The sequence below is a fragment of the Gopherus evgoodei genome, chromosome 8 (genome assembly GCF_007399415.2).
Source record: "Gopherus evgoodei ecotype Sinaloan lineage chromosome 8, rGopEvg1_v1.p, whole genome shotgun sequence".
NCBI lineage: Eukaryota > Metazoa > Chordata > Testudines > Testudinidae > Gopherus > Gopherus evgoodei.
In genome coordinates this window covers 74,635,184-74,648,840 of record NC_044329.1, presented here as the reverse complement: position 1 = coordinate 74,648,840, position 13,657 = coordinate 74,635,184, and positions in this window count along the sequence as shown.

The following is a 13,657-nucleotide window of genomic DNA, read 5'->3' as shown; positions in this document are numbered from 1 at the left end:
GAGCTTCAGGGCTGGATTAAAACAGCTGGTGGGCTGGATGCGGCCCATAGTTTGCCCACCCCTGGCCTAAATGTTGCATTTAGGCTCCAGAGTGGCCTTTAAGCACCTAAGTCCCTTTGTGGATCTAGCCTGAAGTGACTTACACAAGGTCACACAGGAAACTAACTGCAGCAGAAGTAGGGTGACCAGATGTCCTGATTTTATAGGGACAGTCACGATTTTTGGAGCTTTTTCTTACATAGGTACCTCTCCACCCCATTCCAATTTTTCACACTTGCTATCTGGTCAACCTAAGCAGAAGCAGGAACTGAACCTAGATCTCCAGCATCTTAAATAGGAGCCTGAACCACAAGACCTCCTTCCTACTCTAGATTGTGTCCATGGTATTTGATTTTCAGAGCTGCAGCTCAAATGTAGTACTCTCGTTTATTTTATGTTCATTCAGATCATTGGCTGCAGTTGCTTCACTGTGCATTTTAATTGGGATTAAAGCATTGAATTTAGGACTGAAGAATGCCCACTGAAGCTAGGAAATCACTCCATATGTATCTGGTTAACATTATCTGCCTCTCCTTACAACTTCTTTCCTCTCAGAAATCTGTCAAGCACAGAAATTGGGCAGGATTAATTTTGTAACCAATAGAAATAGCCCTTAAGAAGCTTGTATTTCTAATATTAGGAATGGCCTGGTGGTGGCAGCAGACAACCTAATAAACCAGCTTTGTATGAATTAAAATTTAGTTTTAAAATTGATATCAGGAACACATCTCTCAAACACCATTCCAGGCTCTTGATTTTCAGTACTAGTACAGGGAGATGAAAGACCCAGAAAATACTTATCCAGAAGTGGAGAAGCTTAAAGGGACGCATACATGTAGCTAACATCTACTTCCATCAAAAGACACTGCTCTAAAACAGATGTTAAATAAGTCTTCCCTGAGATTTTTTTTTAATTTGCATTACACACGAGATTAGCATACATTCCTTATTTTCCAGAGTTGTACGTGCTGTAGAAAAACCTAGGATAGCGAAAAGAGAGAGGGAACTGATTATGACATTTTAATTTTGACATCTCTGAAGATACTAGCTGGTGTGTATCTTGGAGTAGGGTGTGCTGTGAAGACTCTCCCTCAGTTTAAACTAAAAAAAAAAAAAAGCCAAAATTGGGTCAGTTCTTCCAATGTGGCCATGTTCCACTCAGTGCCAGTGCAGGACATGAAACTAAGAAGAGGCAAAAGTGACTGTTTTTCCTGATACCAAGGCCAGTTTGGTCCCAAAGGCAAGTCAGAGCAGTGTCAGAGTTGCCATAAATTATGTTCAGCTATAGTAACCCCCAAGGCATCATTTTAACAGCTGCTCAACTTGGGGAAGCCAAGAGAAGGTGGCAAAGAATCAGCTATCCACTTCTACATTACCTAGGAAATCTATATGCTTGGAGAATCCTCAGGTAGCTGGCTTTTGGGGCTGCTTTGCTCTGAAAGACTGGCACCAAGCAGCCATATTGGAGCCCAGGATTTAAGTTGCTCTAAAATCCAGAACAAGAATTATGGTCATTATGACATGTTCTAATTCTAGACCCTGTCATATGTTATGGTTTCAAGAGCTTGAAATAAAACAGAAAAACCTCCTCTAACACCGTCACCTACGTATTTAAAGGCAGGATTTTCGGGCAGTATAATTTCTGGATTATAAATGGATTAATAGTTTTATAAGAGTACCTTATCAAAGACTTGATCAGTCATAGTTGGATCTCTCCTAGTATGCAAATATCCAATTTAGAGTTCAGTGCTAAGCACTTTAAACCTTTGTGTAATGTACTTCACAAGGAATATTTACATTGACATTCTTTTTACAAGATGTCCACATTTACTTGAAAAGAACCAGGAGTGCCTACCTCCCCACATACTGCAGTTTGGCAACTAATGCCTTCCCTTCAGATTAAAACACCCACTAATAGAAATTCTTTTAAATACTGTTTTTCTTACCCTATAATCACTGCTACATTTTAACAATCAAAGAGGAATGTCTTACTTTCCAACCTCAAAGGATCCATTAAGCAACAATTGTACTTAGGATAAGTTAATTCTTAGACATTTTGAAGATTAAATGAACAACTCTTGTAATACTAAGAAAAGTCCTTGAATGAAAGCATTGGTACATTAATCTACATCTTTTAGATTTATGTAGTCCTTTATATTCTTTTGAGAGTGTGTATATGAAACATACTGCTTTAAAGGTAGTAGTAAAATTTAGGATTAGCACAGGTATGATTAAAAAAAAAACAACCCACACCCTTTGGCCAGATGTGCAGAATGTGTACATTGTTATAGCTCCTTTGCCTTCTGCCCCTATATGTACTACTTGCAAATTGAACAAAATAGTATTTTTACTGAGAAAGGTATGGTCTGTTGGTTTAAACCTGGGACTGCGAGTCAGATAGTCCTAGACCTTTCACTTGCCCCCTCTGTAGTTTTGGCAAATCACTCCATCTCTCTGCCTCTGTTTCTTCATCTACAAACAGAATGGTACATACCTGCCCCATATGGAAGAGTAATAAATGGTTAACTTTAAAAGTATTACTATTCAAAGAGACCTTGGGTACAAGGTGTTCTGTGTAGTATGGTAATTCTAGCACCAAATGATTTTCACAAAAACATTTACAAAAATTAACTTAGCAAAATGTGAAACTCACCCCTTTTCTTCACTCCATTCATTGCTGAGAGGTTTGTTTAGAGTCATTATGGGCCATTTAAATGCTAACGTTAAGTACAGACATTTTGTTAATAAAAACAAAATAAGGACATTCCAATGCAAAACACTCACATTAACATGGCATTGAGTCTATGCGTACCCCTTCTGCCAGTGTCAATGGTAGCTACAAAGGCTGGGTTCTAAAATATAGAAGGGTTATTCTTGGAAAATAACACAACAACTTGCATTGCCCACTCAGTCTTTGATTTCAGCTTTGAGAAAAATAAAATAAACTCTCCAGATCAGTGGTTCTTTCCTACTTGGAAGGACGCTTGAGTTTGTTTGAAATATAAAACAGGAATATTTTAATAAGGGAAAAGGGAACACAGACAAAATAATAGAGCTGGGTGAAGAAACTTTGATGGAATCATATAGGACATCAAAAATATAAAAAATGGTTTGCAAAATGAAGTCAATTCACTGGAATTTTGTTTTGGAAAAAAACATGGAAAGAAAGTTCAGACAGCATCAAAACTGCTAGGAGTTTATTCAAAGCCCATAACCATCACTGCAACCAGCCACAATAAGTGTCCATGGCTGAAAGTCCAATACCCTGACTACCCACAGTTCCACCCAGCTGAAACCCTACTCACAATTTGAGTCAGGGCAAATGGTGTGGCCAGTCCTCTGCTGACCCAGCTCTAGTCCCATCAGAGCTGCTCAGCCTAGTTCCATCCTAAGGCACAATCCTCTGGTCCAGCCCTTGATTCAACTTGCTTCAGCACTGAATGGGTCAGGGTGCAGTAAAATCTGCTCTGCTGCCCTCTGCCAGCACTGCTGTGGAATCTACTCCTCTGGTCCAGGATCTGCTTCCCCCTGCTGCTGGTTCAGCCAGTACTCATAAGAAATAAGCTTTCTCTCAGCTGCTGTTCCAAGCAGTCCTTATGAGCTATCAGCTCTACTCCATAGTATATTGCTGGTCTGATCAAGCCTTATCTGTAAACTTTTCCTCACAGTGTAAAAGCTCTTCCAGATAATAGAAGTCTACAGCAAACTGTATTCTTAGATAAAAACCCTACTCCTTAGACTAACGTTTTCACCTCTAGAGCAAAGACTTTTCACTACCCTAGCTTCATTATCCACCCTTAGTTCACATCTTGTATCCTTATGGTGACCCCCTCGCCCAGGGCATGGTTAGCACAGCTCCTATATCCTTTTTTTAGACAATAAGGATAATTTCGTATCACATGCATTTCAAACAAACTTTAATCAAAACAACGAAACCAAACATGGTAGAATTAGTGATAACAATATGCCAATTAAGCTGACCAGAGTTGGTTTTTCCCCTTCTCATCAACAGAGGGCTTCATCCCCTAAATCCTCTGACCCTGGGGCTTGTATATGAATTTAAACTCACAAGTCAAAATATGGATTACAATTCTCTTAGTAAATAACATTCCTACATTGCACATGCTGTACATATTTATATTTACATGTCACAGCATAGTCATAAAAAATTCCAGGTGTGAGTTAGGTGTTAGTAGTTAGTTGTTATATACCTAATTTTCTGGCAGCTGAATCAGAACTTGTAACCATCGTGCATTAGCTGGAGTGTTCACTTTTCATGAATATCCAACTGAAAATCAGGTAAGTTGACTTCTTGTGATAAGGCTAGACTAAATTATTTGTAGGGAATTTATTAATATTTTGTTTAGTACAAGATGAAAGATCACTTGCACCTGCTATATAAGTATGCCCTGAGTTTTCTTATGTTATTTAGGGCAAATCAATGTCTTACATAAAAACATTACCGTGAGTGTTTAGTTAAGGCTAAGATGGTTATATTCACAAATAAGCTCCTATATGTACCATGAAATCAGATGTGATTAGTCATCTCAAATTGTCTTATGTGCCCTATCTAGTATGTTTCCACTGGATCAGAATTAAATTTTTAAGTGAATTTAATGCTCGGGAGGGTGGTGGGTGGCATAGATCAGCGTTCACGTTGCTCCCCAGCAGTACCTGGCCCAAGTCGGGGAAGCTAGTGATCCAACCAGCAGACCAAATTCAGTGATGAATCCTGGTCACATGCCACCTGAGGCACATTGGACATATGCTAAGAAGAAGCGTGGTCAGAGAAAGATATCGGATTAAAAGATCTGGAAACTGAAGTCCTCAGCCAAATAAGTTCATTACATAAAGCCTCTCTGTTACAAAAATTTCCCCAGATTAGGAAATAATGAAATTCAGTTTTGATTAAATTTCGTGCCTCTCAAGAAGAAAAGTAACTCTTTAAACCTTTTCTCATCTTGCTGTCTGAATAGAGTGATCATAGAATCATAGAAGATTAGGTTTGGAAGAGACCTTAGAAGGTCATCTAGTCCAACCCCCTGCTCAAAGCAGGATTAACACCAACTAAATCATCCCAGCCAGGGCTTTTTCAAGCTGGACCTTAAAAACCTTTTAAGGATGGAGATTCCACCAGCTCCCTAGGTAGCCCATTTCAGTGCTTCACCACCCTTCTAGTGAAACTGCGTTTCCTAACATCCAACCTAGACCTCCTGCACTGCAACTTGAGACCATTGCTCCTTGTTCTGTCTTCTGCCACCACTGAGAACAGCCAACCACCATCCTCTTTGGAACCCACCTTCAGGTAGTTGAAGGCTGCTATCAAATCCCCCCTCACTTCTCTCTTCTGCACACTAAACAAGCCCAGTTTCTTCAGCCTTTCCTCGTAAGTCATGTGCCCCAGCCCCCTGATCATTTTTGTTGTCCTCTGCTGGACTCTCTCTAATTTGTCCACATCCTTTCTGTAGCGAGGGGCCCAAAATTGGATGTAATAGTCCAGATGTGACCTCACCCGTGCTAAATAAAGGGGAATAATCACTTCCCTCGATCTACTGGCAATGCTCCTACTAATGCAACCCAATATGCTGTTAGCCTTTCTGGCAACAAGGGCACACTGCTGACTCATATCCAGCTTCTTATCCACTGTAATCCCCCTGTCCTTTTCTGCAGAACTGCTGCTTAACCAGTGTATCCCTCCTGCCTGTCAGAATTGGCTTCAACAAGGGCCAGGTTCAGTATTTAGGGGTTCCGTTTCAATAACACAATGCAAAACCGGCTAGAGCCCCCACCCAGTGATGTGAGACAATTACATACCACCCCTTTGGGCACCTCTAAGAGGCAATACTTCTCCTCTCACAAGCACAGAGCCTGAGTGTAGCAAAAGCTTTTTAATAAAGGAGGGAAACAGTGCGGCATTATCTCGTGGGAACACCACAAATGGGATTTATAACATAAATCATGAGAAAAAGACTCATTCCCAAGTAAGTTTGGCATTGTCCTTTTCCCCTCAGGGTCTTAAGTCCAGCAACCCAACAGCCACCTCAACCACAGTTTCTGACATTGGTCAGTGCAGTCCCCAGAGTTCAAAAGTGCCTCTGCAGAATTTACCTCCCAGCCTGGGTAGAAGTGGGGGTAGGTATGGGGGGGGGGATCTCATATGCTCCTCTGCTTGGGTTGATTGCCGATTGCCATGCCTCTCCCTGGAGTTCTGCCGCAGTCTTCACTGCCAGTTGTGTCTCTCCACCAGTCGCCCTGCTATCCGCTCTGCTTGCCACACCTCTCCGCTATCCGCTCCTCTCCACTAGCCGTTCTGCTAGCTGCTCACCAACTTGTCTTCAGCCCCCCGCCCCCACTTAACACAGCTCTCAGCGATCTCGGCTCTTTAGTGACTTCAGCTCTCAGTAATTTTAGCTGGTAGTAGGGAGCCTTTGCTAATACACCAATAGCCCAAAGTAGGTTTAATGCCTAGACCCAGGTATCAGTGATTTCAGCTCTGCAGCATGTAACAAGACTCCTAATGGCATCAAAATTAGCTCTGTTATTGCATACTGAAAAGAGAAGGGATAAAAGTGGTGTTTAGGGCCTCATGTTCCTTGCCTAGTGACTGCTACTTAGTTGAGAGTGAGTCCCTCTATCATAAAATGCCAAGTATAGTTCTACTGTCCTTGATTCACATAATCAGAATAACAACCCTTTATTACTCCTGCCCCAATAACATAGAAACTGGGGATTCCTCAGCAGCCAGTGACCATTTGGGCAAGCAGTCCATCATACTAGATAGGGTGGGTGTGCCCGTGCAAACAAAATGCCCCTAAAGTCCTTTCCACAGCTCATCACCAGATGTTAGGGGAGAGCTCATTCTGACTCTGCTTACACCAGACATTCCCCAGCCTGTAGCAGTGCATGGGATTCTTTCGTTCTAAGTGCAGGACTCTGCACTTGTCCTTGTTGAACCTCATTCGGTTACCTTACAAGTCCCTGCCTCAGAGCCAGAGGTTAAAATTTTGCAGATTGCCTACACACAGGAATTGTCTGGGTTTAATGTAAATAACCTAAAAAATCTGATTTATTAAACAAGTGCAAACCCTTGTGTGGATAGTTATCAGTATGTCCACAAAGTTGCACCATTTAAATACCAGCATTTAATTAAAACCAGTTCAACTTTGTGTGTAGACGAGGCCTAAAACTCACTCTCCTGTTTCTGGACATGACTCCCTGCTACATTACTCCAGTTTTATGATGGTGTAACTCCAAATGGGGGTAATGCAGGGATGAATCAGGCCCTTTGATTTTAAGATTGGAAAATGCCCTTATGAAACAATATTTTCCCCTCTGTATATTTGTGATTTGTATCACTCTTGACTCTGGGTATTTCATTCTAGTGTTCACGTTAGGCACTCAGATACCATTGTGAGGGGCAACACTATGAAAAACAAGTAGACAGATGTTGATGTTATTATTGCATATTGCAGTATAAAACTGGAATGCAGGTTCTACAAAAACAGAACTGAACATTGTATATGTTAGAGATTATCAATGTATTAAGTCTGGTTTAAATTAACAAGATCACTTTATAAATGTCATGCCTAAGCACCAAAGAATTCCAAAGAAATGCTCCAGCAAAGAAGTTATGCTTTTTTGGAAAACTATTGCTTGTTTTATTTATTAACATGACCTATATATTAAATAAAACATTATAAGTGATAACACTCTGTCTATAAAAATGCTCAGATAAAATCAAATGGTTTGAAAGTTTAACCATGGAAAGCTAACATAGTTACATTTTAGAATCAGAGCTACCTCTCTGACTAAAAATGAATTAGGAAGTAAATGCACAGGAATAATCTAGTGCAAGGGTTCTGAGGTGCCCCCTCAACTTGCTAGAAAAACTACAGGGCCCAGTGGGGGGTGGAGGTGGGGTACTTGGGGCTCTGGGAGGCTAAGGGTGGGAACCCTTGGGCATAGACGTAGTTTGACTTCTGTTTTTTGGGGGGGGAAGGGCTGGCAGGGCTCCAGGGAGGGAGCGCCACCGCCACTCTCAACTCATTTCAGCAGGCCACTCACCTGTCTGGGGCTGTGTGCCAGAGGCTACTTCCCGAGGGCTCCACTGGGCCAGGAGCTACCCAGGCATCTCTGACCAGCTGTGTGGGCAGTCAAAGGGGACTGGGAGTTGAGGAGCAGCCACAACGCTGGCCAGTCACCAGCAACAGATGGGGGGATGCCATGGATGCTCACTCCATGGCACCACCAACTAGGGTAGCCAATTTGTGTTGGATGTATTTCTGAAGATTTCATCACATGACATTAATCTTTAATTAAAGATTAACCTTTAATTCCTGGAGACTCCAGGCCAATCTGGAAGGGTTGGCAACCCAACCACCACCCAGAGGAGTCACACACTGCCTGACTCCGGCTTCCCACTCAAGACCTGGCCAGAGGGTGAGGCCTGAGGGTGGCTGGGGGAGAGGAGGATGAGGAGCTGGGGGGGTGGAGTTGCCCCCAGGACTGTCCCACTCTGGGTAAGGCACTGCAGTGTGGGGACAACACCCTTGTGCTCCCCCAACTCTGCCCATGGGCTCAAGGTTTCTGCTCACACTGGGTTTCAGCCCCCACTCCCAGCTTCAGCGGGGGGAAGGGGAAAGCTGGGATTTCAGTCCTGCACTGCTTCCTGCTTCAGCCCCGCTCGAGGAACTGGGTTTCAGCAGTGGGGATCCACAGCCCCCCGAAAGGGCTTGCAGACTACCAGCGGGCTGCATACCTGCAGCTGAGAACCACTGATCTACTGGATACTGAAAGGAATGTGGTCTAGAAAACTGAGAACAAACTAATACTTGAAAAGCATGCAAGGTGCTCAGAGCAGTCAAAAAGAAGGCCTGTTCCCCTGTTTCATTCTGTAACATATTGTAAAGATTTGAAAAAACCTTCGTATAAGGTGGTTTCCAGCTGAGACCAGCAGTGGCACAGCTGAACACTGAGTTATGTGCAAGTGGAAACAGAGCTGTAAGAGCTCTTTCTTTAGGACAGGAGACACGGGCACATTCCAGACCCTGGGAAGCAGAGCAGTGAGTCTACTCAAAAGCTAAGGAGCTATGTGTATATTCAAGAAGTGGACCCAGTTTAGTTGTAGTGATAGTGCAACCTTTGCGTTATGATCCTAGCTAAAAGCTGTGTAAGCTGCCCACGAGTCCACAGGGCATTCCAGACACAAAACCAGAGCTCAGAGAAGATAGAGGAATTTTACTGGAACAAGGAACTCTGATTTTAAAAACTCACCACTTTTAAATAATTGCCTGATGTCTCTCTATGTGTACTTGAGACATGTAACAGACGGAGATCTCAGACAAATTCAGTCTGTCACCTCTCACAAGTGCGCAATTTACCAAAAAAAAAAAAAAAAAGGAAGAAAGAGAGAGGGAGATTCCATAAAGGCAAACTTTGTTATCTCAGAAAACAACCAGGAATATTTCCCTTCCTTTCCTTTCAAATAAATTTATTGAACAGCTTAATGCATTTCAGTGCCAGATGAAAAGGAGCACTTAAAGACGATAAAGTCATTGCAGAGAAACTAAATGGATTCTTTGCTTCAGTCTTCACGGCTGAGAATGTTAGGGAGATTCCCAAACCTGAGCTGGCTTTTGTAGGTGATAAATCTGAGGAACTGTCACAGATTGAAGTGTCACTAGAGGAGGTTTTGGAATTAATTGATAAACTCAACATTAACAAGTCACCGGGACCAGATGGCATTCACCCAAGAGTTCTGAAAGAACTCAAATGTGAAGTTGCAGAACTATTAACTAATGTTTGTAACCTGTCCTTTAAATTGGCTTCAGTACCCAATGACTGGAAGTTAGCTAATGTAACGCCAATATTTAAAAAGGGCTCTAGAGGTGATCCCGGCAATTACAGACCGATAAGTCTAACGTCGGTACCGGGCAAATTAGTCAAAACAATAGTTAAGAATAAAATTGTCAGACACATAGAAAAACATAAACTGTTGAGCAATAGTCAATATGGTTTCTGTAAAGGGAAATCGTGGCTTACTAATCTATTAGAGTTCTTTGAAGGGGTCAACAAACATGTGGACAAGGGGGATCCAGTGGACATAGTGTACTTAGATTTCCAGAAAGCCTTTGATAAGGTCCCTCACCAAAGGCTCTTAGGTAAATTAAGCTGTCATGGGAATAAAAGGGAAGGTCCTTTCATGGATTGAGAACTGGTTAAAAGACAGAGAACAAAGGGTAGGAATTAATGGTAAATTCTCAGAATGGAGAGGGGTAACTAGTGGTGTTCCCCAAGGGTCAGTCCTAGGAGCAATCGTATTCAATTGATTCATAAATGATCTGCAGAAAGGGGTAAACAGTGAGGTGGCAAAGTTTGCAGATGATACTAAACTGCTCAAGATAGTTAAAACCAAAGCAGACTGTGAAGAACTTTAAAAAGATCTCACAAAACTAAGTGATTGGGCAACAAAATGGCAAATGAAATTTAATGTGGATAAATGTAAAGTAATGCACATTGGAAAAAATAACACCAACTATACGTACAATATGATGGGGGCTAATTTAGCTACAACGAGTCAGGAAAAAGATCTTGGAGTCATCTTGGATAGTTCTCTAAGATGTCTACGCAGTGTGCTGTGGCGGTCCAAAAAAGCAAACAGGATGTTAGGAATTATTAAAAAGGGGATAGATATAAGACTGAGAATATATTATTGCCCTTATATAAATCCATGGTACGCCCACATCTCGAATACTGTGTACAGATGTGGTTTCCTCACCTCAAAAAAGATATACTGGCACTAGAAAAGGTTCAGAAAAAGGCACTAAATGATTAGGGGTTTGGAGAGGGTCCCATATGAGGAAAGATTAAAGAGGCTAGGTCTCTTCAGCTTGGAAAAGAGGAGACTAAGGGGGGATATGATAGAGGTATATAAAATCATGAGTGATGTGGAGAAAATTTATTTACTTACTCCCATAATACAAGAACTGGGGGTCACCAAATGAAATTAATAGGCAGAAGGTTTAAAACAAATAAGAGGAAGTTCTTCTTCACACAGCGCACAGTCAACTTGTGGAACTCCTTACCTGAGGAGGTTGTGAAGGCAAGGACTACAACAGCGTTTAAAAGAGAACTGATAAATTCATGGTGGTGAAGTCCATAAATGGCTATTAGTCAGGATGGGTAAGGAATGGTGTCCCTAGCCCCTGTTTGTCAGAGGATGGAGATGGATGGCAGGAGACAGATAACTTGATCATTGCCTGTTAGGTTCACTCCCTCTGGGGCACCTGGCATTGACCACTGTCGGTAGACAGATACTGGGCTAGATGGACCTTTGGTCTGACCCTGTACAGCAGTTCTTGTGTTCTTATGAATGATCCCTATACAAACAATCAGTAAAGCACTTTATGTTTCTTCTGGGTGAAAGACTCTTTACAGATGGAAGATTAATACACATTCTGCATTGTATTGTTTATACAACTCCAGGTGACTTCCAGTAATCTGGAAGTGAGCAAGCTGAGTATGTTATGCCTTCCTAGCCCTTAGCATTTATCATAACTTTGAGGCTTATTCTGATTGTTGTGTTCTTTCTTACATTGTCTTTATAGTTTATGAAGAAAATGTGGAAGATGAAGCATATTTCCTTTTTACAGCATCTATTTCAACATAGGATTTTGTATATGAAGGTTGCACAACATGGAAGGATAGACCCCAGTACACAGTAATTTAAATTCATAGGGCCAGATTCTATTCTTCCTTATATCTTGGTAAAGCCAGAGTAATTGCATTGACTTCAATGGAGCTACTCCAGCTTTCATCTAGTGTAAATTAGAATAAGCTTAGGGCCTGGCTGGTATGGCTTGTCAAAGGACATTTCACAGCTAAGAACAGAGCACAGAATGTTCCAGCTACACCTCCTCCTTCCCTCAATATACCATCTTTGCCAGGAGTTGGAAAGTGGAGCACTGTAGAACCGTTGCAGCAGTTCAGTCTCACCTGGGAAATTCTCTTAAATCAGGCTAGTTCCTTGACTTTATAGCCCTGTTTACAGTCTGAGCAGAAAGGACAGAGGTTTCAGGACTAGAAAAGGTAGTTCCCATAGGTCAGCTCACAATCCAAGACCTCTGCATGTCTGAATAGACTCATCTATACATAAACACCCCAGCAGTGAGAGCAGTTCAGCTGCCTACAACTCTTTCCTACTGGCCTACAAAGCAGACCTCTTCAGATTTTAACTGCCAATGCCAGATATTAACTGGCAAAATTACACTCTAGGCTTCTGTGCGACGAGGCTGTGAAATTTTGTAGCCAATGTGTCCAGCACACAACACTTACATGGCAAAAGAACAGCCTAGTAACAGGTTTAGCAGGAAGCACAGCACCCAGTGTGATGGTTTCTCAAAAAGTCCATTGTTCCCGAGGTAGAGAACTCTTCATGTGGCCCTGTTTGTCACAATGCCAAGCTGTTTCTGTCTGCATTCCTTCCAATTCCTGCTCTCCACAAGGTTCTGCACAAGATCAACCAGGGCAAGTGCAAAATGCTGATCATAGCCCCAGATCACTGTGTTGCTAACACAATTCAAACATTATTGAGTCACTGGTCTGCCTAGTGTAGCGAGATAATGAAACTATTGGCCAAGAATAATCATAAAAGTCTTCCGTGAGGCTAGTAGTAGAGGAGACTTCACATACTGTCTTGAATGGAGATAAGGCTGATATTATTGCTGTTCGGACACAAAACAACCTGGAGTAAGTGTAGAGGGACCCAAAAGAGAGCCATGTGTCTGAAACTCATCTCAGCATACCCTGAAATTTGCTTGTTCAACTCAAAATAGGATGAACGCAGATCCAAACCACTCCTGGTTAGAATTTTGCTCATCTTTAGCAAAAGTTTACTTCAGAATAATACACAAGAAAAAGCTTTGCTTTAAAACTTTAATGTATGTCATTCTCCTCCCCCGCATTCCTAAAACACTCAAAGATGCATTAGGTTAAAGGTTTAGGCTTTTCTCACCTGTATAATTGAAAAGAAATAAACTAGTGCTGAGTTCGGAGTCATTTAAAGTGATGTCCCTCTTCAACATCTGTACCCAGTATTACACCTCCTTACACACTACTGTAATAAATCTCTTTATAAAGTATGCCTTATGAGGTATTATTTTAAACTCAGAATTGTTGGTCATATTGTCCTGATAAAATGTGTGTGGAACATTGTATATAAAGTTATAAGATTCCGCTGTATGGTGTTATTAACACCTGCTCCAAACCACAGCACAGCCCAACAGAAGTTGCAAACAAGTCTGTCACAACCAAAAGAAGGCATGCTGTGCTTAATTTGCATTTAGCAGTAAACAGTCATGAAGCACAAAAGGAGATCCAACAGGTGGGAAAACCAGCAGGATATATCCTCTCTAATAGACTTTTTGTCTCCTCCTGAAACTCGGCTGGAAAAGTTTTCTAAGAGAGGGACTGATACTATAAAAAATGAGGGACAAACACTGCCAGGGACCCCCTCTCTTCTGATCTCACTCTGTCCATGGATTGACTACACCAGAAAGAACTAAGAGCAGTGGTAGGAGAAACTTTGGTTTGACTTTAATATAGTTTTTTAGTTAGGCAT